At 40.1% G+C, this 26,393-nt stretch overlaps 1 long non-coding RNA gene across 2 annotated transcripts in view; it reads left to right on the forward strand.

Moving 5' to 3' along the window:
- The first annotated feature begins 520 nt into the window (after positions 1-520).
- The window catches only part of LOC128315874 (uncharacterized), a 44,514-nt gene continuing 18,641 nt past the window's right edge, over positions 521-26,393 (forward strand). The window contains exons 1-3 of one of the 2 annotated variants that reach the window (XR_008298990.1): positions 521-1,025; positions 2,616-2,750; positions 10,263-10,383. This is a non-coding gene — a long non-coding RNA (uncharacterized LOC128315874). Of the gene's footprint in view, positions 1,026-2,615; positions 2,751-10,262; positions 10,955-26,393 lie in introns of those variants that run through there. The other variant, XR_008298989.1, reaches the window with a different exon arrangement.

Below are 26,393 nucleotides of genomic sequence, written 5' to 3' on the forward strand. Positions count from 1 at the left end.
AGCTCAGCTTACCATACGCCCATCCTTGGTTGCATCATACCTTTTTTGCTTGCTTTCTGGTACCTAAGAACCTTTTCTCTAGCACAGCGCACTGGACGGGGCACAGGTTGGGAAGCGTTGCCTATAAAATGTAAACGTTCCTTCTTGGACACGTTTCTAAAAGTTGAAGGTCTAGAAGGGAGAATCTGGACGGAGAAGAAAGCAAAAATAGTGTGATTTGGGATTTTCAGCACACCGGCTTAAAATGCAGGGAGGACCACTTTGTCCCCTTTGAGACCCTCTCAACCCGTCCACTTCCGCTCCCAGCTTTTATTAATCTTTCTTTTCCCCCCCAGCTAACTTTTGCCACGGAGGGGCGGGGGGGGGGGCGGGAATCTCCATCGAAACATGAATCTGCTCTTTCTCAGACCTTCGGCATCACGGGCAATAGATTCTCACCTTTTGCCACCATGTTGGAGGGGAGGAGGGGTGAGGGAGGGGAGGAGGGGTGAGGGAGGGGAGGAGGGGTGAGGGAGGGGAGGAGGGGAGAGGAGCAAATGGTTATTCTCAGGCGCTCCCTCTACTACAAACTTGGAGCAGAGGCCTTTGAGCTAATTAATTACATTCTGTATATCTGAGCCAGCTAGCAGAGCTCCTCGCTGACACTCGGATACATCTGGGCCTGATAACAATTGCAAATACTCAGGGCACACTTTAGGGGGAAAAAAAAAAAAGGCTTATGTTACAATGTGCAACAGCACGTTGTACAGTCCTCGGATCGGTCAGATAAATAAAACAGCTCGAGTCCAGGGCTTGGTGGGGGGAAACGTACTTGGTAACATTTCACCTAGAGCAGAAAAATTTCCCCACTGACAAGGGACCAGTTTGACCCGAAGACAATGTTCAGTTCCTCCGAGGGACAGTTTTGGAGATTTGGGTCCGACGTGGGAACGTAGAAGAGAATTTACAAGAAGCTCCTTCTGCGCACCCATCCGAGGAGAGGGTGTAGACATGAAGAGACTGAGTGTTCCTCGGCCGCGTTCGGGGTAAATACTGAAAAGATCATGTGAGTCCGTTTGGGAGCCGCCTTGGGGGGGCAGGTTTAATGTGTTGAGCACAGGTAGGTGCCTTTCCAAAATCATCAGCCGTGCTTCGGGGGTGATGCTGGGAGCACGGAAGGAAACACCTCCCAAAGCCAGAGTTTTGCGTACGACAGAAACAATTGTCGGTGTGCACTTGGCAAAGAGCTGGCAGGCAGTCCCTTCTGCTAACACATGCTGTATGTCAGCAGTCAGCCTTCTTCCTCCTGTGGAGAGCTGCGAGGTCATAAAATAGAGGGGTGTCACTGACTTTAATCTGGCAAATTTCCCTGTTCCTCGAGTTTACGTCCTTTTTAAGTGCAGCTTTGACGCGTTAGTATTTAATATTCTTGCCCTTTCCCTTCAGTGTGTGGTTTTGTGGCACGAATCCAGGATGCCCAAGGTATTCATTTTCTCCATCTCATGCCCCTGCTTTTCCAGAACATTGCTGTTTCAAAGTTGCATATAGTACGGGGCCCCCGGATGGCTCAGTCAGTTACTCGTCTGACTTAGTTCAGGTCATGATCTCGAGGTTCATCAGTTCGAGCCCCGAGTTGGGCTCTGTGCTGACAGCTCGGAGCCTGGAACCTGCTTCCGATTCTGGGTCTCCCTCTCTCTCTGCCCCTCCCCTGCTTGTGTTCTGTCTGTCTCTCTCTCAAAAGTAAATAAATGAATGAATTAATTAACAAAATAAAATTTGTATATATTAGCCACAACTTTATTACAGAGGACAAAAAAAAAAAAATGTGATCTTCCATTTGTAGAGCACTTTGGACTTTACTCACTAATGCAGTTTTTTTTTTTAAATGCACAAAACAGGACAGAGAGGTAGTGAGCCCCCATTTGACAGATGTAGCAACTGAGGCTCAGATATATGTAGGAAGGTGTTCCAAATTCTCCAGTTCTTAAGCAGAAACGGAGCTCAATTCCACAACCCATGAGGATCCATAACTAAATAAAGTGCTTTTAGCCATTACACTACCACCTTTTGACTGTGGAGCGATTTCCATTCTGAAAGCAACTTTTTTTCCTACATCATCTCCTTTAATAAATAAATTCAAAGGACACCCGGGTGGCTCAGTCAGTTAAGAGTTGGACTTCAGCTCAGGTCATGATCTCATGGTTTGTGAGTTCAAGCTCCACTTTGGAGCTCCGAACCTACCCTGCTTCAGATTCTGTGTCTCCCTCCCTCTCTGTGCCCCTCCCCTGCTTGTATTCTCTCTCTCTCTTTCTCTCTCTCTCATGAAAGAAAGAAAGAAAGAAAGAAAGAAAGAAAGAAAGAAGAAAGAGAAAAACTCTAATTAAAATAAATAAGCTTTAAAAACAAACAAATAACTAAATACATAAATCCGATATAATCCACCCATTTAAAAATTCTTCTCAATTCAAAGGCACAGGGATGTAACTGAATTTCTTAGCAGAGGTGGAGGAACTGATGGAATGTGAATTTTGGTATTCCTTTTAGACAGTCTCTTGCATATATGGATATCGCATATACCGAGGAGCATGCGTCACTTTAATGATGATATGCCCTGTCACCCCATTTGTTCTCTTAAGGAAGCAAATAAACACGGATTTTCTTGAGGAAAACGAATGGGCCCCAGAGACCACGTTTCATGCCTTACTGAACCCCCGACTCACTCGCTTCGAAGGCCATCTGTCCTTGAGACAAAAAGACCACTTTTTTGGTAAGTTGTGGGGAGGTTTGGTTTGTTTATTTTTTGGGGGTGAGGGGGTGGGCAGGGGTATCCGTGTCTCTGGAAAGCCGGCCCCTGTGTTCTCAGGGGTTATAAAAATGGGACTCGTTTTTATTGGCAATCCACAGCCGTAGTGCTGAGACAAATACAAATTGGACGGTGTGGATCCTCAAAGGTGAGAACATACAGCTGTTGGGAATTGCGGGAGAATCTGACCAATAAAGGAAGTCACTATTTTTCCAGGCCTAAAGTGAGTTATAGGGCGAGACGGGTGTTGTATATTTATGTAAGGCAGCAACGGGGAGTTTAAACGGCCGTATATTGCCGAAAGAACATCATTCACATTCAGGCTGAGACAAAAGGTGGAAATGAAGTAACATCCTGGCCAGAGAAGGGCTCACGACAGAATAATAACGTTTCAGAGAGGGGGGCCACGGAGGAGGCCGTGGGTAGGCCTCAAAATGAGGAAATGATCAAAATGCCTTGTCAGGCCTTCAAAAAACAGTTACACACGCGCGCGCGCACACACACGCTCAGGATTAAGGCCTGGCCAAGCGTCCTTGGGAAGGAAGGTCATTTATCTTTCACAGAAACGCGTACACAATTACTTGCAACCTTCATCAGTATAGTCAGCAAGATAGGTTTGCCAAAAGAACTAGAAAAAATATATATCAATACACATATTACAGTTGGGACCCCATTTGGTGTGCATTATTATCATACACTCTAGCCTCACTGCATCAGCGTGCATACTAATTCAGGACAATATTTGAAGGACTAAAGTGGTTCCGGCTGCTCAAGACATTCAAGGGAAGGGGGTTGGGAGGTGGGGGTGGGGGGGGGAACTGTCTTATCTCCTGTGTTTATTTATTGTGTCCTTTTGTTTAGAGGAAGTTGCATGGAGAAGAAAGGGATCATGAAATTATACTCCTGTAATGGCAAATGGTGAAAGGGAAACAGACATTCATTCCAGAAAAATAATCAAAAGAGGACGGGGCGGGGGGGGGGGGGGGGAGAGGGAAAAAAAAAAGACTTTTAACGTTCGAAAAATATACATAGCCAGTCTGTGGGACTCTGTGAAAAGGCTGTGCTTCTGTTTGGTAGAAATGGTCTCCAACACCCCCCCCCCCCCACGCTAATTAAGATGTCAACATTTTTAATGGCGATCACGGTGAATATTGCAGAAGATTTAGTCATTTTAGCAAAAAAAAAAAAAAAAACCCACAAAAAACAAAAAAAAAAAAAAAGAAAACAACCCCACCAGGATATAAAATAAGGATCTTCAGTCACACAGCTTTTGGTTATTACTAGCTTAGAATGCTTATTAAAATATGGGACCCTGTGGAACGGGGATGAAAGCAGTCTGTCTTATCCCTGAGGTTTATTTATTTTTGAAACGCATGTAACAGTTACGAAAAACTTACAATTAAAAAGGCTCCATTCAAAATGTGTCTGTGACGGGCCACGGACAAGATTTGAAAGTCTACCTTATTAGGACGAAGCGCGATGAGACGTCACAATGATTGTGTGCCAGGGAGACGTAATTTAAAACCTAAAGCACACATATGCAACCTCAAGCATCCTTAAAGTTTTAAGGGCATAGTGGAATCGTGACATGGATAGATTTGCTTCCATTTTCTCTTTTCTTGTTCTTTATTCTCTACCATTTAATAACTGCATGCTAAACTGCCATTAAAACAAAACAAAACAAAACAAAAACCAGTGGATCGGAATGATTTAATTTTCTTCTCGGACCCTTTCGAAACCGTATTATTTCTCGCTGTTTCAGTCATGCCTGATGAGTTTGCACATCCAACCCCAATATTATCGGGACATGGTATTTAGCAACCTTTTCAATAGCCAAAGGCAAGGGAGACTAAGAATGGACTCTCAGGCTTCCTCCTCTCCCTATAAAACCAGCAATGTGCAGATGGGAACCGCTCAAAATGCATTTGCAGGTGAACTTCCCAGGCACAGAGCTAAAGCCACAGATTTCTAAGAATGACAACTTCAGCACATCCGTGAAATGATCCTACTCGCCAATTTCCTATTTTTCCACAGGGGACATCTCAAGGGCTGGGGTCATGCAAATTCATTCCTGGCTTCTGAAGCATCAGGTAATGGCCAATGCCAGAGGCGGGATTCCAAAACCATTAGCCCAACTGGGCTGATCCTGTATGGGAAAACCCGATACTTGGGCCCCGCACCCCATCTCCTGGCCTGCCTGCCTAGTACTAAAAATGCATCAGTGGAGAAAATGCTGAAATAGGTCACTCGCTGAAGCATGTCCTAGAAGTGTTTTATGAAAAACAAATGCCATTTCCACAGAGTTTGAGCTCCATTGAGGAAAATAATACCTTAAATACAGATTGTTCAGTCTCCACTCCTGTGTTTGCTATATATATAATCCACACACACACACACACACACACACACACACGTGTATATGTATAGAAAATCTATCTGTGAGGAATTCCTTGAACCAAGAATCATTGGTCACACCTGCAGCATTTCATTCTAAGAAGCAATACTGGCAGAGGAAGAAAATTCTTCCTTTCTTTGGTTTTTCCCTTACATGTTTGAGTAAGGAATCATTAGAACAGTTGCTGGCATCCGGCATCCGTGTGTTGTGGTGTGTTGAAAAAAAAAAACCCTCCCTTTAAACGCAGATTTTAACCTTTCCACCTTGGCCTCTTGCGTTTTCTTTCCTTTTACTCAAAGCATTTAGGTAAATTAGGATGAGGTCCTTCCATAAAAATGCAAGGGGATCAGTTAAACTTTCATCTCTAATTTATTCATGAAGAAGTGAGGTCTTGCCTGGGCTCGCTGTGCATCATCCTGTCAGAACGACTTTCTCTCTCGTTGAGAAGGGAGATGGAAGGACAGGAAATCAGAGCTTGGGTTTTGCTAGTAATTGCCGCCAGGATAAAAATGCAGGCGTCTTCTTGCCTGGGGATGCGAATGGGGGCAAAAGTTTCAAAACACCAGAACTGGGACCGGAGGAGCATCTGTATGTGTGGGAGCGTACAAATAAAAGCACGAATTATAAACATAAATATGTAGCTATTACGAATGCATCAAATGTGAACACGTGGCTTCTAGAATCCACCTGTAAGACGCCTAGCGATTCCACGCCTCTAAACCTATTCATCATCGTGGCGTAGGCACACCATCGTGTCAACGTAGGAGTGGACGCAAAGCATTTACAACAATGGAAAACACGCCCGAATTAAATTTCCCATTTCCAGCTCTGTTTTGTAGTTACAACTTCCGTGAGCTTGCTAGTGTAGACTGTCCGCTTTAATGATTCTTGCTCTCATGCATAAAGATGAAGCTCTCTGTTGCCCTGCGTGTGCAGGCAAACACGTGTGTGAGTCGCCCCCACCTTCTTGAACAGGGGCAAGTTCAAAAGATTTACTCCTCTTTTAAGAAGACCCTCGTTTTCTCTTTCAAATTTAACTGCGGTGTAATACGTGTAACGTTCTCTCTTAAAAGTTCCTCATCTTTCTTTTTTCCTTTTTAAATCATTTCCTGTGTTGTTTTTTTTTTTCCTTTTCCTTCTCCACTTCTGAATATATTTCACATTTGTAGGCTTGTGGGGAAGGAGCTCAGAGTCTTATAATGTGAAAGACCTTATTCTGGTTGATGAATAGGTTCCTCGGTTTTGCCATTCCCACCCCGGTATTCAAAAATTATCATCTTTTATACATGTGCGAAAGGGAGGGGGGTGGGATCTGGCATTAGTTCTTTTAGTCGTCAGGAAATTACAAAATGTACACTTGCAAAGTAAGCAATTTTTGCAGTCGGCCTGCACATCCATCTTTTTAATGAGCCTTGTTTATAACCTGACGCCATGTTTCTAGTCACCTACCCTGTTTACGTCTTTGGCCCCTTTAATTAAGAGAAGAACCAGTTAAAAGAAAGTAAGAAGAAATATTAATATGATCTGATTAATTCAGCTAGCAGGAGGTTATGGGGTACCAAGGTTATTATAACCTATAAAGGCAATGTGAATAAAGCTGTATTCATTTGTAATTTTATTAGGCGGAGCAAATTAGTGAGTCTGCATAGCAGTGACAAAGGACCCGTTCCTATTTTTCCTTACCCCCTACTGCAAGGGCCAGGTGCCCAAAGTTAGGCTCCATATTAGGCAAATGAGATCTGATACATCTCAGCTGCACATCTAATGAGAACCTCCAGAGCTGGTGCTGTGCTAATTTGGAAAGATTAGCTGGGATGTTTGTGTATGGCTGGTTAAAGTCCAATGAAATAAAAGGAAAGCACAGAGAAAAGGAAGCAAAACCAGCAAAGGGTTAAAGACCTGAAGACAACCGGGGCGGGGGGGGGGGGGGGGGGCAGATAGAATTGATCATGGGCAAACTATTAGAAACAACTATCAGGGGCAGTTTGCGGGGTGAAGAGAAAATTCTGTTTTAAGAGAAACAACCACGGAACCGGTCTCTTTCTAATAATAAAACGCAGTAAGGTCCACCCGCCGTGGGCTCCCCCTCGCCTTGAACCTTCCCACCCCAGCCCCTCTGACATCAGGAGCCCAGCTTTTGTCCACTTTCGTGGAGTCAAAGAAAACTGCAGGGTTTATTTCTTGGAAGGATGTGGCAAGCCCTGATCGGTTATGGAATGTTCAAAGGAGAGTAAGACCTTGGATTGCGAGTAACTTGTTCTGCGAGGGTTCCACAAGAGGATCAGACATTTGTGATAAATTTTAACTTGATAAACGAGCGTTGGCTTGCGATGGCAGCGGGGTACCTGACACCAAACATCACATGATCACAACTGAACCAACAGTTCTTGAAATTCGCTTTGATATACAAGTGCTTTGGATTGCAAGCATGTTTCTGGAAAGAATTACACTCTTAAACCAAGGTTTGATTGTAAAAGTAAGTAGGCATGGTGGGAGTCTTTAATACAAAGATCTCGGTATCCTTCCAGAGAGACATTCTTGGGCTGGTCTGTGGCTTTTGAAAAGAGGCTTCATTCTTCCAAAATCCTGGTTTGTTTGGGCCTCTGATGTATGAATTACAGTTGCCCTCATCTTGCTTTTATCTCATCAGTTTTTCTGAACTCGAATTTCAGAGTCACTGCCAATCTGGTATTTGTTCTGGCCTGACTTGGCATCTCCCGGTGATGGCTCCAACCCTTACCTGGCCTATGCCTGACTCGCTGTTACGACCTCAACCCTGAGAACTTGGAGTGTTCCCTTCCACCACAGTCCAGAAAAAGGTTTTGATTCAGTTAGGGGTAAACTCTGTTATATCCTGAAAATTAAAATTGATTGTGATAGTTCTTAGTCTGATGCATACCCTAGACATAGACTCCTAAAGGGCTCATCTGAGCTCTTAACCAACTCTGAGTCAGAAAATTCACCTTTTACATGTATATAGTTTTACTTTACTGGAATATCTCTGGAATACTATCTAAGCTAGTTACATGTTTGCCTCTGAGAAGGTAACTAGGTGCATAGCGGACAAGGTGGGTTAAGAGAATTTGTTCGTCATTTCGTACCTCCTAAATTGTGAACATGAATATGTTCCCTATTTAAATCGAGATCTTTTCATGATTTTTTTCAAAGTACAATCTTTCACCAAAAAAAGAGAAAAAATTGCCTTTTATAAGAAACAAAACAAGCAAGCAAAGGGAAAAAAATGAGAGAGAGACAAATCAAGAATCAGACTCCTAATAATGGAGAACAAACTGATGGTTACCCAAGGGGAGGTGGTAGGGAGATGGGTGAAACGGGTTTGGGTTCAGGAGGACACTAGTCACGATGAGCGCTGGGCGATGCCTGCAATTATTGAATCACTCTGTTATACAGCTGAAACGAACATAACACTGTATGTTAACTAATTTGAATCAAGATAAAAACTTCAAAAGAGAAAAGTAGCCTTTTCCCAGTAGTACGGCATCCTATCGAGTGTACTCTTAGGAGAAGAAAAAATCGTAAGTTGGATAATAACAACAACAGAGTCCAAATAGATCATTTCAGAAACCCAACGGAGAAACGAAGGACATTCATCTTGAACAGGCATTTCCATGGCCGAAATTATTTGAATGCTTTACACTATGTTCAAAACAAATATAAAGTAAGTGAAAAAAATTAAATAATAAGAAGGAAACCCTCCCTGGTTGAGGAGAGAAACGACTTCTCAAGAAAATAAATCTTTTATTGGAAATAAATGAAAAGACAGAGCATTATATTGGACACAAGCGTTCTCTCACCTCCAAGTACAACATAAAGTAGGAGTCCTGAAAATGTGAAAAAAAAAAATCGTGCAGTGATCTCTCTTCATGCAAAATGCATCTCTAAAGTTTTAAAAATACGTATAACGGTTCATGTATACGAATGTGGGAACAAATCCCACAGTGAACACATTTAAATACCTTCCAAACTCTTTGGGATTTTTCCTCCTGGGCGATACTCTCCTTTTTTAAAATGGCTTTGGCCTGAAAAAAAATTGCTTTGGCCTGTAAAGCCACTTTTTTGATAGAAAGTGTACGCGAAATTGTTACTATTTACATAACATTTCAATGCCCCCCTGGTTCTCCCCATCATCACTTTGCTTCCACTGCTCAGGTGAGAAATGGTTATAAACATCTCCGGAACAGCAGAGCTGATGCATCGCTTAGAAGAAGCTAATACTATCATAGTAGGGACTCAGGGAATATCTATTGAGTCAAATAAGTCAAATAAGTGTTCAAATGCATATCACACACAGCTTGGTAAGGTGACCTGTGGTTTTCAATCAGAATCCATCTTTCTTTCATCACTGATGCCGCTGCACTCGCAACGTTTGGTTTATTCTGAGCAACAGGGGTTTAGCGCAGGTCCTCTGGTCAAAATCCCAGTTCTCTCACTACATGCTGTGTGTCTTTGGGCAACTGGCTTAATCTCTCTTTGGCTTCGTCTCCTCGTTTGTACGATGAAGGAAATAATGGTAGCCCTCAGCTCTTGGAGTTACTTCGAGGATTAAATGACTTAGTGCCTGTAAATCACTTCGAAAAGTATTTGACATATGGCAGTCCTTGATAAACATCAGCTAGAGTTACCATTTTACCTTTTATTTTGGGTACAGCTTTTATAGCAGTCTCTCCCCAACTTGTGAAGCCCGTTGGAGACAGGGGCTGGCTTCTTCAGCTCCCTGGTACCTCTGTGCCTAGCACAAAAGCCCTACCTCAAAAGAGGGACTCGAGACATGCTGACATTTTCTACACTGCATGGGGGTAACAGTCATTGAAACGATCCTGCTTAGAACCCGTCTTTCCCTCTCCACTTAGTTCTTGGGTTTTCCCTCTTAATCTTCTGTTTTCAACAGCCGCAACAGAGCAGCCAATAACTACCAGACAAGACCACTTGGAAGCTTGAGTGTTAAGTGCCATGTATTACAATACTGATAAAATGTTGACTTTACGTTAGTATCTGTGGGCTACAACAGGTTCCATGAACGTTGGTACCCTTACTCTCTCTCTCTCTCTCTTTCTCAAGAAAAAGATGCCGTTGTTGGTGTGCGAATCCTGGAAGGAGCCAAGATTTGGGAAAATTGTCTCTGTCACCTTCTAAACTACTCTTCATATCAAGTAACACCCAACTCATGGGATTGGGACACGTTTTGGTGAGATAAAATATGTAAAATACCCAGTACTCCGTAAATTATAACTATTGTTACAATCCTCGTTTGCAGAAAAATTCACCTCAGAGGGTTCCCATAGGCATAAAAGACTTCAAGCAAACATCATTTGGTAATAGTTGCACTCGTCGTTGGTAATAGTGCTTTGATTGGAAGGGTTCTGAGTCGGAGCCCACACTCGGGGGAATGGGTCTGTCATCTGGAAGCAAGTGTGCCTCGTGCCCTGTCCAGGAAGGGTCAGCACTGTCCTATGCTTTATCCACATAGACGGCAAGGATCTTTCCAAAGATTCCAAGCCCCCTGGATTCTCTCGGAGATCTGATGAAGCCTCTGAACCTGTCTTAGAAGAAATGATTTTAAGTCAATAATGTAAAATGCACTTTAAAAGGCAGCCATTAAAGGGGTGCCTGGGTGGCTCAGTTGGTGAAGCATCTGACTTCGGCTCGGGTCACGATCTCACAGTTCGTGAGTTTGAGCCCCACATCGGGCTCTGTGCTGACAGCTCAGAGCCTGGCGCCTGCTTCGGATTCTGTGTGTGTGTCTCTCTCTCTGCCCCTTCCCCGCTCTCTCTCTCTCTCTCTCTCTCTCAAAAAGAAATAAAACATAATAAAAAATTAAAAAAAATAAAATACAATCATTAAAATGCTGATAAGACCAACTCATAGTATCATAATATCATATGTGCTTCTTTATTAACATAGTAAATAACAAGATCCAGCGACAGGTCTCATACCTATCATCCTGTTAAAGATGTATTGAACAAACATGACACTGTGATGGATCTGTGGCATATTTAATGTAATAGAATTGTATCCATCCCTTGGTGCAAAATCATACGTATTCTTAATACTGTTACCATGTTTTATCCACATTCATAATGAAAGGGAATGCTGCATTTCAGTTAGAAATTGGTGAAAATAAAGATGCATCCATCCAATTTTGTCCATCCATTTTCATGGACCCCTTGCCCTGGAGCCCTAGACGATGAATCACTGTGCTAGAATCCCAACTTAAAACCCTGGCCTGAGACCTAGAAACTTCTTTTCACGTAATCAGCTTGGTATATACCGTGTTTCTCCAAGACCACCTCCCTGGTCGCCCCCCAGCACATGCTCTTCCGTCAAATGACGTTTGTAAGGGCCTTCAGAGATCAAGTCTTAGAAATTTTTGTGGACAGGTTGAATTGTTCCTCCCACCTACACAGGCTGATACCATAATTATTATGGTTCTGTTTCTAGTGACTTGGAGTATCTTGGTATAAATGTTATGATTTCTGAAAGTCAAGATTGAAGATAGATGCAAGAGAATTCAAACTAAGCTATGACAATATTTTAAGAAATGAAATGCTTTGAGAACAGTCATAAAACAGGAAGTGCCTGAAGACTTGGGAAACTTCAGACTCAGTTGTGCAGAGGGAAACGAGCAGAATAGACTTTGGACAAGCATGTAGACTGCAGGATAGTAATTCAACCTCAGCTTTACAGCTTTTTGACATGGACCCATATTCCTAGATAAAGGTTATAATTCATTCTCCTGGATATGAAACAATTCTTCACATGTTGAATTAAAAGCCCAGAGGGTATATATAGAGCTGGGTATATTGGGACAGAGTGATGTGTATCTCTAAAAAGGGAAACACAATTTAGATTAGGAACCTATTGTAAAGACAGGATACAGGTTTAATTTTTTTTTATGTTTATTCATTTTTGAAAGAAAGAGACAGAGCACAAACAGGGGTGGGCAGAGAGGGGGGGGGGGACACAGAATCCGAAGCAGGCTCCAGGCTCTGAGCCATCAGCACAGAGCCCGATGCGGGGCTTGAACTCACGAACTGTGAGATCATGACCTGAGCCGAAGTCGGACACTCAACCGACTGAGCCACCCAGGCACCCTGACAGGATACAGGTTTAAATTGGTGATTTATGTATTTACAAATGTTGTGCATGTTATTGACTCCCCATGAAAGTAACAAGTCCAAAGGGATAGTTAAAGTAAAACCTTACTCATCGCTCATATCTTAATGGTGAGTGAGAGGGAGAACGCAAGATGAAGTCTCCCAAATCTGACCTTTCAAAGGCAGACACGGTGTGGCTCTTCATTGCTTGTTTACATTTGCGATAGTAAAAAGATTAATTGATTGTTCAATAAATTATCACTTTGCAGATGGGGTTAGTCTCTTAAACAAACCACCAATCACCTTGTTAACACATAGATATAAATAAATCGCTTTCAATAGAATGAAAATTATCCCCTATGTAGGTGTGGCAATTAGATTATTGATTTCAGGTAAATGTCTAATTAATTATGCAATAGGCTTCATTTCTTCTGTTAATTAAACTCCTGCTCTTTTAAGTCAATAAACTGTAGCCTCAGGAGAAATGAGAAGTTTCCCATTTGAAGAGTCCAGGCACTACCCCCCAAGTGGGGAAGAATATGGAACCCTTCCTTTTCCTTCAACACAAAGACCCATATGGGGACGAACTTTTAAGAGTAAATTGTATTTCCAGTTCATTCATTGTCTATTTCTAGAATCCAGATTAGATAGAAATCCGAAAAGAAATACTGAACTTGAAGGGAAGCCACTACCCTGTCTTTTGTTAGATTCTACCTAACAGAAATTAAACTCTCTCTGTCTGATTTGGTTTTACAGAGACCAGCTCTAACCTACCTTTACACAGTCTCCACCCAAGGTTCAACTCCTTCCGAAATCATGTTATCCTCATTTCAGTGTTGATCATTCACATGATCTAGCCGGGAGAAAAGACTATTTTTAGGATTGTCCTGGGATCAGAGCCTAAATGCAACTCATGTCCTCACCAACATGCCTTGTCCTATTCTTTACTTTGGACCAAAGAGTGATCCATAAACGACTTGTTTTTTCTGTTCTACTTGGGAGTTGACTAGCTGTTTTCTCTTCTCTTTTTGGGTATGTGAGGGGTGGGCTGAGGGGTGGAAGGTGGGGGCTGTAGCTGCTTTGCCTCACACCTGGAATCTGAACTTGGCTATCCCTCTCACTCTGATTTCATAACTTGATAAGGCTTCTGACCCTTTGATTGACTCCAGGTTTTGCTTTTCCTACCCTGACCTCAGTGCCAAAGTCTCACACATGTCGTCTCTTGTAAATCTAATGTTTTGCACATAGTAGAGGCACAATATTAATCCAGTAAATGAATGGAAGGGTGGGGGCCACATTGTGTATTTGTGAAAAACCCTGGGTAAATTCAGTTCTGGAGAGTCTCTAGCTTCCAGACAGCAATGAACTGATTCTTTTCTTCTTTTATGCATTGACCTAAGGATAGTCCACAAAATTAAAAATTACAGTGATAGTCATGAATATTTATTGAGTGCTTACTATGTTTCAGACATCATTCTAAGATAAATGGCATCCATTATGTCATTTAATCCTCAAAGAACACTTTGAATACCCACTTTATTATCTTCATTTTACAGAAAGAGAACATGAGGCATAGAACCCGATGTCACAGAGTAAGTGTTGGAATGAGGTTTTAAACTCAGGAAATATGACTACAGATTCTGTGCTTTTAACACCTACCCCGTTCAACTTACCAGTGATCACTCATAGGCAAAATGAGTGACCAGAACCAAAGGATCAATAGTGTATCAAACCGGTCCTCTTGGGCGCCTGGGTGGCTCAGTCAGTTAAGTGGCCAACTCTTGATCTTGGCTTCGGTCATGACCTCACAGTTCTTGAGTTTGAGCCCCACGTTGTGCTCTGCACTGACAGCATCCAGCCTGCTTGGGATTCTTTCTCCCTCTCTGTCTCCCCCTACCCTACTCGTGCCCTCTCTCACACTCTCTCCCTCTCTCAAAATAAATAAATAAACTTAAATTAAAAAGAAAAAAACAACTGGTCCACTTGACCTGAAAACTTTTTGGCAAGAATGATAGCTCATATTTAGTAAGACCTTAATTCATTTTATTCATCCTGCAGTGAACATGCAGACCGCCATATTCTCAATGAAATCTCCATTAAGAAGGGGTTGACATTGTATGATGCCGGCCAGGTGCTGAACAGAGGAACACTTCCCACTAATGGTTTTAGCACTAGAAACGTGGATAACACATAAATAGAAATCATTTTCTCCTGACCAAAATACATGCCCAGAGCGTAGAAGTAGCCACAGAGGAACTACACACTATGTTTTCATGTGAATGTTGCCCAATGAGTTTACAGTAAGCCTGGACGTGGTCCTACTGACCACAGAATGACTTTCGCTACTTCTTGAGAACCTGGATATTTCCTTGTATGGCAAGAGCTATAATTAGCTGAGGACTCCTAAACTGTACTTGTTAAAAATAATCCCCATTCAAGAAACCTGGTAAAAGTTGTGCTGGTGTTTGCATGAAGCCTGTTATACATAATTTTCTGAAGCTGTTTTCAATCATGCAAATGATTTTTTCCTTTGCAATATGCTAATGCAATCTGATTTATTTCAGTTGTAAAAGTTAATTACAATGTGTTTGTGAGTCCCTAAAGATGATGTATTAAATGTTTATAACCGGGATTATTAAAATGTCCTGTCTCGATTACAGAGCTTCTCTTTCAAACACTAGAACTAATTGTAGCCTTAAATCACAACAACCTCACTGTTAAAATTAACACAAGGGCAACATTGCATAATTTTAATTAATTTTAATTTGGCCAAAGCAAATTAATTTTTGTTTTCTAGAAGGACAGCTACACTCTTTTGTAGCCTGCTGCCACTGAGTATGGAGTTCATAAACTTCTTTTCTTCTGAGCATCTTCATTATCTTTGTTTATATTTTGGTTCCGATTTGCATATCTGGTTCTCTCTGGAGATAGAGGGTGGGAGGGAAAGGAAACCACAGTGGAATGTATACACTTCTGTGGTCAGGGAGACACATTTTTGTCTGTGAGTTTCATAATCTTCGTGGTCCAAGTCTTTACCAATAATAACATTCAGAACTCAGACTTCTATACTTAGCACCCATTAAAAAGCTGCCAACACCTCTTTCAAAGTTGGCAAAACAATTTCCTAGCAAGTACCTGCTTAGAAGACATCAGGTCCAGATTCTTTCCTCCTTTTCCTTGTGCCTAACATGTGAATACCCAAACTGATTATTTCATATGCATAACTAATACTTCCGTTGTTTTATCCACTGTTTTATCAGGGTGTGCTAGACTTAAACAACAGTAACGAACAGGATAAAATTCTATTTATTCCTAAAACTGACTGATCCTTCCCTGGAAAGCTTCACCTCCAGTCTCCATTTCTCTGAATATCATGGTCAGTCTCTGCATTCAGAGGAAAGCTGTTTTAAAATTAGCCACAGCCGTGATAAAAAAAAAAAAAAGAAAGAAAAAAAAAGAAAAAAAAGAAAAAGTCTTGAAAATATATCTTAGGAAGTCAACATAGCCCCCTGAAATCTAATGTTTTTATTTTTATTTTCTTTATTTTTGAAGGAGAGAGAGAGAGTATGAGCGGGGGGAGGAACAGAGAGAGAGAGAGGGAGCCACAGAATTCAAAGCAGGCTCCAGGCTCTAAGCTGTCAGCACAGAGCCCGATGTGGGGCTCGAACTCACGAACTGTGAGATCGTGACCTGAGCTGAAGTCGATCGCTTAACTGACTAAGCCACCCAGGGGCCCCCCTGAGATCTAAAAAAAAAAAAAAAAAAAAAAAAAAAAAACAAAACACACACACAAAAACCAAAAAAATCTGTGACAAGGACTGTGTTAGATTACAGTGCTTTATCTAGCTGACCATAAGTTCTAAATGTTGTAAAGAACTGGATAAATCATATATTTCAACTCACATGTAGATATTTTGGGATGACGTGCGTTCCTGCTTTTGCCAATCATCTAAAGTTTAACCTGCTTGTCCACATTTATAAGCATTCCTTATGCACTTGATAAACTAAATCTTAGAAGCAATCTCAGTTTATGGCCAGACACCATAATCATAGCCAAAATGATGTGTGAGTTTAAAAAGTAAAGTCTAAGCATATCAAATAATTCTTTGTGCAAGCCAACACGTTGTCTTTAAGAGTAAAAGAGGACACTGCTGATTAATTGCATGAGAAAAAATTTGCTTAAGACTGGAATCTCCTGGGAAAAATGGAAGATTCGCTCACCTTCCACACTGGGAAAGGACTTTGATGACTTTCTAGTTGTATATTTCCCACACTCCTTCTGTCTGTTCCTTTGTTACAAAGATGGGTCTCTGGCAACCACATCTTAATAGCATGATTCCATCCTGATTAGAGTTGACTGGATGGATATAGATATTTGATTGCATGAGATCTACGGAACTTTGCCTTAAGTGTAGTCAGGCATGAGATATTTGGGTTAAACTCTGGATGCAGCTAAATCAGTATTAAACAAAACCGAGGGATGTGGGCAATTCCTTTTCGGTCCATGTTGTGAATGTATTTACTAGATAATAAAAATGTACATTTGGGCCACAGATCAGGTCAAAGCATATATATGACAAGTTTCATTTTTTTGACTAAGGAAAATTACCGCTGGGGAAACAGGTAAATGCTGTGTATAGAATTATGAAAGGAAATTTAAAGTTCCTGTCTGGTTAAAAAAAAAAAAAAAAAAAGAGTGACACGACCCAAGTTACCATACTGGCAACCTACACATAATCAGTACGAAAGGTTTTTGGGTCAAATTCAATGACTTTTAAAACAAATTTAACAGAAAACATGTCTTGGATTGAAGAATGCATTTTTTTAAAAAATTGTGGATTTGTCAATTAGTAAATTCCATTTTGAGCTTGAGTTGAATGTGCACTGATAACAGAGTAAAAGCATATTATTTCTTATAAGTGAATGTTTGCAGAGAACATTAGGGCCTTTTTGAAATTCTTTCTGCTCCTAAAATTATATTGGTCAGAGGGAGAAGGGGCGAATTATGTATTGGTGATCTGACTAGCTGTATTTATATATGAATGTTTCTTAGGCTTATGTACTCTGTGAGGTCAGGGAAATTATTTTATTCACCTTTGTATCTCCAAGTTCTTAACATAATTCTAACTACATATTCAGTATTAAATGTACTGGTATAAACAGAAACGACCAAGGAGATTTGGTATAGGCTAAAAATAAAATTAGACCAGAACCTCAATATTCACATTCCCACCCTTAAGGCAATCAAATAAATACAAATAAAATAAATCTTAGAGCCTTAACCCACTCCCTAGAAACTCTTGGCTTATAATTGGGGAGGTTTCTCTGATACTCTGAAATGCAAAGAAATTCCATCAATGAGAATTAGTATGAATGAGAGTAACAGAAGACACTCAGGCTCATGATAAAGCCTCGGGAAACAACCTCATCGCCTCCTTTTTTTAATATCTAGATTTTATCATTCGTTCTGGGAATTATGCTGTGGACAGGAAGCATAAGTAAAAAGGTATGTTTATAACCTATCAATTTTGGTTGTTTTTTTTTTTTTTTTTTTTTTTTTTTTACTGTATTTTACGGTGCAAGTTTTTTTTTTTTTTTTTAATTTCCTCCTAAAAACTACACTTCACAACGTGCATACGATACATGAAGAGGGCATCCATTGTCAAGTGCTGAAAGGATTTGTTCACTAACTTTACAGATCGCACTCCCTGGCATCTGTGTGCCAAATGGTTAATGGTTGCCACTTAGTAAGAAGCCTCAGCCTGTTATCGACGGAGTCTCTTTCGCTCTCTCTAGTGAAAGGACACTGGTAAGAAGAATGAACATACTTCTTAATGCAGACACCCGTGGGCTAGAGAAATAAATCTCACTTTGGCTACATATGCCAATGATGAGACTGCATTCTTCAAGCGCTGTCAGGTTATCGACTTTCATCCCAGGGTTTGTGGAAGACTACAGATTTAGACATGGGGGCTCGTACAGTGACAGAGGAAGGGATCCCGAGACCACAGGCTTCGTCTTAGCCCAGAAAAAACTGCTCTATGAGAAGATGTCTCCTTAGAAAGAAATGCATTTTGTTAGATGAGGCAGATAGTTTTCCTGATGGGGTCTGATAATGGCTGTCAAAAATTTATGATCGAGTCTTGAATCTGAAGTGTTAATGCGCTGATTAACTGTATACTGCCCAGACGACAGCCACTAGCCAAGACGGCCAGAAATCACGTCTGGTCACATCCTCCACTGGCGTTCTTTTGAGATACGAATAGAAATGGCCACTTCTCATTTAGCCCTCTGAGTGTCCTATAGGCAAATTAAAAACAAATTTTATTGGGGCACCTGGCTGGCTCAGTTGGGAGAGCATACAGTTCTTGATCCTGGGGTCGTGAGTTTGAACCTTAAGTTGGGTGCAGAGATGACTTAAACAGATAAAAACCTTAAAAAGATAAATAAGTTTTATTAAAAAGCCAGTTGTTTTCTCTACACCAACAATGAATAATTGGAATATGAAATATGAAATTCAACACTATTTACATTAACACCAAAAAGTCAAATGCTTAGGTCCAAATGTAATAAAATATTTACAAGACCTATATGAGGAAAACTGTGAACCTCAGATGAAATAATGGAGAGGTATTTCATGTTCATGAATGCTAGAAGACTCAATATAGTTAAGATGTCAGTTCTTCCCAGCATAATCTGTAGATTCAGTGCAGTCCAAAGAAAACTCCCAGAAACTTTTTTGTAAATACCAACAAAGCGATTCTAAAGTTTCTATAGAGAGGCAAAACCCCCAGAATATCCGACACAATATTAAAGGAGAAGGGGCTCCTGGGTGGTTCAGTTGGTTGAGTGTCCCACTCTTGATTTCAGCTCAGGTCATGATCCCAGGGTCAGGGGATCAAACCCTGCATTGATTGGGCTCCATGCCCAGCATGGAGCCTGCTTGAGATTCCCTCTCTCTCTCTCTCTCTCTCTCTCTCTCTCTCTCTCCCATATATATATACATATATATACATATATGTACATATATGTATTCTTCTCCATATATGTGTGTGTATATGTATGGAGAAGAATACATATATGTACATATATTTATATGTATATACATACATATATATGTGTGTGTGTATACATATATACACACACACACATATACACACATATACACATATATATATATGGAGAAGAATATTTGGAAGACTGACACTATCTGACTTTAGGACTTAGTATAAATTAAGACAGTATGGCACATATATATATATATATATATATACACACATATATATGTACATATATGTATTCTCCATATATATGTGTGTGTATATATATATGGAGAAGAATACATATATGTACATATATTTATATGTATATACATATATATATATGTGTGTGTATATACATATATATATATATACACACACATATACACACATATACACACACACATATATATAGAGAGAAGAATATTTGGACGACTGACACTATCAGACTTTAGGACTTACTATAAATTAAGACAGTATGGCATTAAAAAAAAGAATAGAAACATAGTTCAGTGGAACAGAATGGAGAGCCCAGAAACAGACCCAGATAAATATACTCAACTGATCTTTGACAAAGAGGCAATAGTAATTCAATGGAGAAAAGGATCATTGTTTCAGCAAGTGAAACTGGAACAACATTCACATTCAAAAAAAAGAAAGAAAAGAAAAGAAAATGAAAATGAAACACGACACACACCTTACATCTTTCCCCCAAATCAACTCATAATGGATCCCATACCTAAATGTAAAATGCAAAGCTATAGAACTCCTAGAACTCCTAGAGGACAACACAGGAGAGAACCTGTATCTGACTCTGACTTGACGATGAGTTTTTGGATACAACACCAAAAGAATAAGGCATGAAAGAAAAATTGTTCAGTTCTACTTCATTGAATTTAAAAACTTGGGCTCTGCGAAAGACACTCTTAAGTAAATGGAAAGACAAACCACAGACTGAGAGAAAATCTTTGCAAAACTCTTATCTGATAAAAGACTGGTAACAAAATAGACAAAGAGCCTTCAAAATTCAGCAATAAGAAAATAAGGAACTCAATCTTAAAATTGGGCAAAAGAGCTGATCAGATACCCATCAAAGAAGATAATACAAATGGTAAATAAACATAAGAAAAGATGATCCGTGTCATATGTCATAAGGGGTTTCCCAATTAAAAATAATGAGATACTGTTGTTTCCTATTAAAATGAATAAAATCCAAAATACTGACCACACTGAATGATGTAAGGATGTAGAACAACAAAAATCTTCATTCATTGCTGGTTATGATACAAAACGATGCAACCACTTTGGAAGGCTGCATGGTAGTTTCTTACAAAATGAAGCCTGCTTTTACCACATAATCCCACACGTGCTCCTTGGTATGCACACGAATGACGTGAAAATGTAGGTCCACACGAAACTCTGCACATGCATACTTAAATGAGATTTATTCGTAATTGACAAAACTTGGGAGCAACCAAGATATTCTTCAGTATGGGAATGGACGAATGAACTGTAGTATATCTATAAAATCCAGTATTATTTGATTGTTAAAAGAAACGAGCTATGAAGTCACACGAAAAGGCATGAACTAAGACTGCAAGTATATTGCTAAGTGAAGGGAGCCAATCTGGAAAGCCTGCACGCTGTACAATTCCAGTGCGTATGGAATAGACAAAACTGGAGACAGTGGCCTGAAGTTCAGGGGGAGCTGGGGGTGGGTGGTTAGGTGGAGAAGAGAGAATTTTTAGGTCAGTGAAAATAACTTTGATAATAAGAATACGGATCTGTGTCATTATGCATTTGTCAAAGCCATGAAATGGAAGACACAAAGGGCAAACCTTCAAGTGTGAACTTTAGTTACTATTGTATGAATATTAATTAATGTAATGCATTACACTAATATAAGAGTTAAATAAAAGAGGAAGCTGGGCCAGGGTGGGCTGGGGTGGGGGGAAGAGCTTTGTGGCAATTCTCTGCGGTGTCTCATCAGTTTTTCAGTAATAATATAAATGGTAATATATTAATTTCCAACAAATAAAAATCATAATAAATAAATGTCATCTGCTGTTTATAAGAGCTCTTCCTGGGGCGCCTGGTTGGCTCAGTCGGTTGAGCGTCCGACTTTGGCTCAGGTCATGATCTCGCGGTTCGTGAGTTCGAGCCCCGCGTCGGGCTCTGTGCTGACAGCTGAGGGCCTGGATCCTGCTTTGGATTCTGGCTCCCTCTCTCTCTGCCCCTCCCATGCTCATGCTCTGTCTTTCTCTGTCTCAAAAATAAGTAAACATTAAAAAAAATTAGGAGCTTTTCCTAACATGGTGTAGAGACAGTTCCTTCGTCTGTCCAAACGAAGCCCTGTCTACTTGGTTTAAGCAGCATAAGCTTAAAATCAAGGACTATCAAATTGGAAGCACCTTTTGAATTTGGGGCTCGGAGAAGGTTCTAGTGTTTGTAGCTTTGATGGAGTCTGCTTTTGGTGGCCTTGAACTTAGATTACATTATCACCAAACATTGAGTGTGCTTTAAAAAAAAAATTTTAACGTTTATTTACTTTTGAGACACAGAGCAGGATCCGTGGAGGGGCAGAGAGAGAGGGGGACACAGAATCCGAAGCAGGCTCCCGGCTCTGAGCTGTCAGCACAGAGCCCGACGCGGGGCTCAAACCCGCGAACCATGAGATCTTGACTCATGAGGTCACGACCCAAGCGGAGGTCAGAGGCTTCACCCACTGAGCCACCCAGGCGCCCCCCCCCCCCCCAGGCATGCTTTAAATAGGACACCTAACACTTGGGGTTTGGCAGTGACGGTGATGTGCAGTTATCAACCTCTTCTGATGCCTTTACTAAATCTCCGAGGCGGGCTTACTTTTCACGTGTGTTTTCATAAAACGTAACACATACAGTTTAGCAGAGCATATATGGTTATTTATGCACACATCTTCCTCTTGAGGCTTTGGACCAGGGCATTTCTTTTTTTTTTAATTTGAATCCTCAACCTGACATTTAGGAAATGTTTGTATTTGTGCTACCCAAACAGATTACCACAATTTAGAAGCTGAAAACAACAAAATGTGATACTTCAAGGGGCGCCTAGGTGGCTCAGTCCGTTAACCATCCAACTTCGGCTCAGGTCACCATCTCATGGTTTGTGAGTTCGAGCCCCGCATGGAGCTCTGTGCTGACAGCTCAGAGCCTGGAGCCTGTTTGGAATTCTGTGTCTCCTTCTCTCTCTACCCCACCCCTACTTGCCCTCTCTCTCTCTCTCTCTCTGTCTCTCAAAAAATTAAAAAAATTAAAGTAATATGCATTTTTATGGAGAAAAAAATGAAAAAAAAAACGCATACCAAAAAACTACCCATATCTTATGACCTAGTGAAATGTTGATGTATTTTCTTCTGGACTTTCATTTATAATTGTTTTTATATAAATATACTTACATAGTTTCCATTTCAGATCTAGACTTACACAGTTTTAAATCATGCTTTTCTTTTCCACCCAACATTATACTATTAATATCCTATTAGCTGTATACTATTAACCCTGATGTAGATCTCTATCTCATGACCACAAGGTCAGGACCTGAGCTGATATCAAGAGTTGGACGCTCAACCGACTGAGCCACCAGGTACCCCGTTTTTTTAAAAAAGATACTTAATATTTGATTTGAGACTTTTGAGAATACTTCACTTAAACATTACCCTAGATGAGGGCATTTAGGTGGCATTCATTTAAAAGAGCATCATTGTGATCATCATCTTTGCACGTAACGGATTTATTTTCTAATTGTTTTATTTAGAAAACCTTCATAAAAGTGAAATTTCTGTGCCAAAGAAATCCTCGATGAGAACATAAAATATATTTAAATATATAAATCTTTTTTTTACATAGTTCTATATTTTACCAAGGTAAAGGAACTGAAATCAAGTGAATAACTTGGAAACTCGTTACAATAGTGTTGACAGACGAACGGCAATACATTGAATTTAAAGAGCTTTAAAGTCAATCAGAAAATAAACTGCGTATCCAAAGGAAAAACAGGTAAGGCACATAAACAGATGTCCTATGGAAGACATACAGTCAATAAACATGAAACAGTGCTTAATATGATAACCAAATCAAAAATGAATTTCCTACTTTATTTCTATCATGTTATGAATATGAAATAATATAACATGACAGAATGTGGTGCAATCAGCAGGCTTGTACGTACATTGCTGATGGTGATATAAGTGGGTACAGCTTTTTTGGGAAAAGAACTTAATAATATTCTTTAAAATGCCCTGTATTTGATGGGATATACCTATAAAAATAATGCAACAAGAACATAAAAGAAAACAGAGTATCTCAGTAGTTATGTAATGGTGGTATGCAGCTGAAAGTTTTCTAAGTACATAAATCACTTGTATTTACCGCCAAATGTGGTGTATTCCTCATAGAAGCCAGGAAACAATCCTGACCTTTCTTTAGGTAGATAATGAGAATGATATAAGACCCTGACCCTGGAATCGGTTGAGCTGTGAGGTTGAGGACAGAGACTACAAACTACTACGTTTGGACCGAATTTCCGATCCAACTGCGGGAAGTTTGGGTCTGGCTACCAAGTTAGAGGAAATAGCCCACAAATGGCTGACTTCATTTCTGATATCAGCTACACGCTTAGGGATGTCCCCGCTGTATTGGCAATTCGTAAAAGACCCACCAAGCTCACTAAAAGCTATTGTCCTACAGATGCAATGGATAACAGGAAAAGATACCTTGAAAGCAGCCAAGGAAGGAGATGCACAGGACAGAATCTGGTAATGTCCCAAACATAAAACTCACGTTATCCTCGGGATACATTACCCTTTCGACAACACTATGTGCTATGTATATGTGTATGTATATACACACGTATATGTGTATATATGTGTGTATATAATGTGTATATATAATATATATATTAAATATATAATTGTATAATATATAATATATATATTATATATAATAGTCAACCTTAAAAGCCACAACATATCATTGGTTTTTTCCTTTTATCCTCTGTAGGATCCTAATAGAGCTTCAAAACACATGAAGCAAAAACTAATAGTCCTGAATGGAGAAATAGGAAAATCCAAAATTACTCTTAAAGCCTTCCATATTCCTCACCAGTAATCCGTAGAAGTAGGAGATAATCTTTGTGACTTTCTGTCAGGCGAAGCATTCTTGGGAAGCAAAAAATCAGGAAACAAACAAGAAAATACTGATGCATTGTACTTCAAAATTAGAAGCATTCGCTTTTACAAAGACACTGTTACTGAAACGAAAGATAGGTAACATTCCAGGGTAAGATACTTACAACACAAATCTGCTACATAACCAGTATTCAAAATTTATAATGAATGCTCAAAATAAAAAAAAAAAAAGGTTCACAGTAAGAAAACAATCCAGTACAAAAATGAGTCAGCGATTTAAGCAAATGCTTTTATGAAATCAGAAATAACGATAAGCACAAGAAAAGCTGTTCAAAGTCATTAGTCATTAAGAAAATACAAATTAAATCCACAATGAGATACTGCTTCACGTGGCTTACAATGGTTAAGAAAATGATGACACTAAGTACTGGCACGAACGTGGGACAATTGGAATGCCAGCTTTGTTGGTGAGAAGGAAAAAAGAAATCAGCCACTTTGGAAGACCCTTGGGCAACTTCTTACCGTATGACCCAGGAATCCCCCCGCCTAGATTTTCACTGAGGGGAAACTAAGACATATCCACACAAATGGCCGTACGTGAATGTTTATAACATTTTAATTATAATCGCTCAAAATTGACACAGTTCATTTATGGGTGAATGAATAAACAAATTCTGGTGCATGCGCAGAACGTAATACGAGTCCGTAATCATTAATGAGGAATAAACTAGCTGATACATTTAACAAGGCGGCTGCATCTCCAAAACATTATATTAAGCGAGGGTCAATGTCTACCAACAGATACCCTAGTCATATTTATTCATAATGGCAAAAAACCAACACAAAACAAAGGAAGGAGCCTAACTGTCAACAAGAGAAAGGATAACAAATTATGCTATACACACATGAGAGAAGATAACCTGGCAAAAAACTATTGATAATGTTAAGTAAATTATATTAAATGGAAGAAGCCAGAAACAAAAGTGTACAAACTCGATGATTCCATTTATTTATTTATTTATTATTTTAATATTTATTTATTTTTGAGAGAGAGAGCAGGGGAGGTACGGGGGGGGGGGGGCAGAGGATCTGAAGCAGGCTCCACACTGAGAGCAGAGAGCCTGATATGGGGCTCGAACTCACAAACTGTGAGATCATGACCTGAGCCGAAGTCGGACGCTGGACCGTCTGAGCCACCCAGCTGCCCCTGTGGTTCCATTTAGATGAAACTCAAGCACCAGCAAAATGAAACAGGGTGACAGATGTTAGAAAAGTGGGAGTTTGTGCTTGAGAAAGGGTCTGAGAGTCATTTCCAGAGTGATGAAGTCTGTCTGTATCTTGAACTAGGAAGAAGTTACAAATGTATGTATAGGTGAAACATTCAGTGAGGTGTACAATGAAGCTTTGTTCATTTTACTCAATAAAAATTATGTCTCACATAAAGTTAGGTGCAGAGCAACTTGGTGAAATTGATGTTTCTAGAACGGGGACAGGAAAAACACAGCTGAGCCTTGGAGCCTCCTGTAGTGCCAGAAAATAAGGAAATGCTTAATAAGCGAAAGGATGGGACTGGGAAATGTCACAGGGACACAAAAGCCAACCTGGAAGAGTCCCTAACGGCTGAAACTGAAGCAATTTGTTGTACTAAAACATGTAATACAACATCTGTTATATATAGAATTTTAATTATTACTCAGTATATTTTTTCTAATTGCCATTTCGTTTTTACCCATGGATTAGTTAGAATTCTATTTCTTGGTTTCAAACATATGGAGGTCTCAATTTTTGTTGTTCTTCTTCACTCCCAGTTTAATAACATTATATTCAGAGATTATATTCCATGATTTCAATTTTTTTAAAATTCTGTTGACGCTTGCTTTGCGATGCACTATATGGA

Source organism: Acinonyx jubatus, chromosome B3 (assembly GCF_027475565.1).
Source record: "Acinonyx jubatus isolate Ajub_Pintada_27869175 chromosome B3, VMU_Ajub_asm_v1.0, whole genome shotgun sequence".
Classification (NCBI taxonomy): Eukaryota; Metazoa; Chordata; class Mammalia; order Carnivora; family Felidae; genus Acinonyx; species Acinonyx jubatus.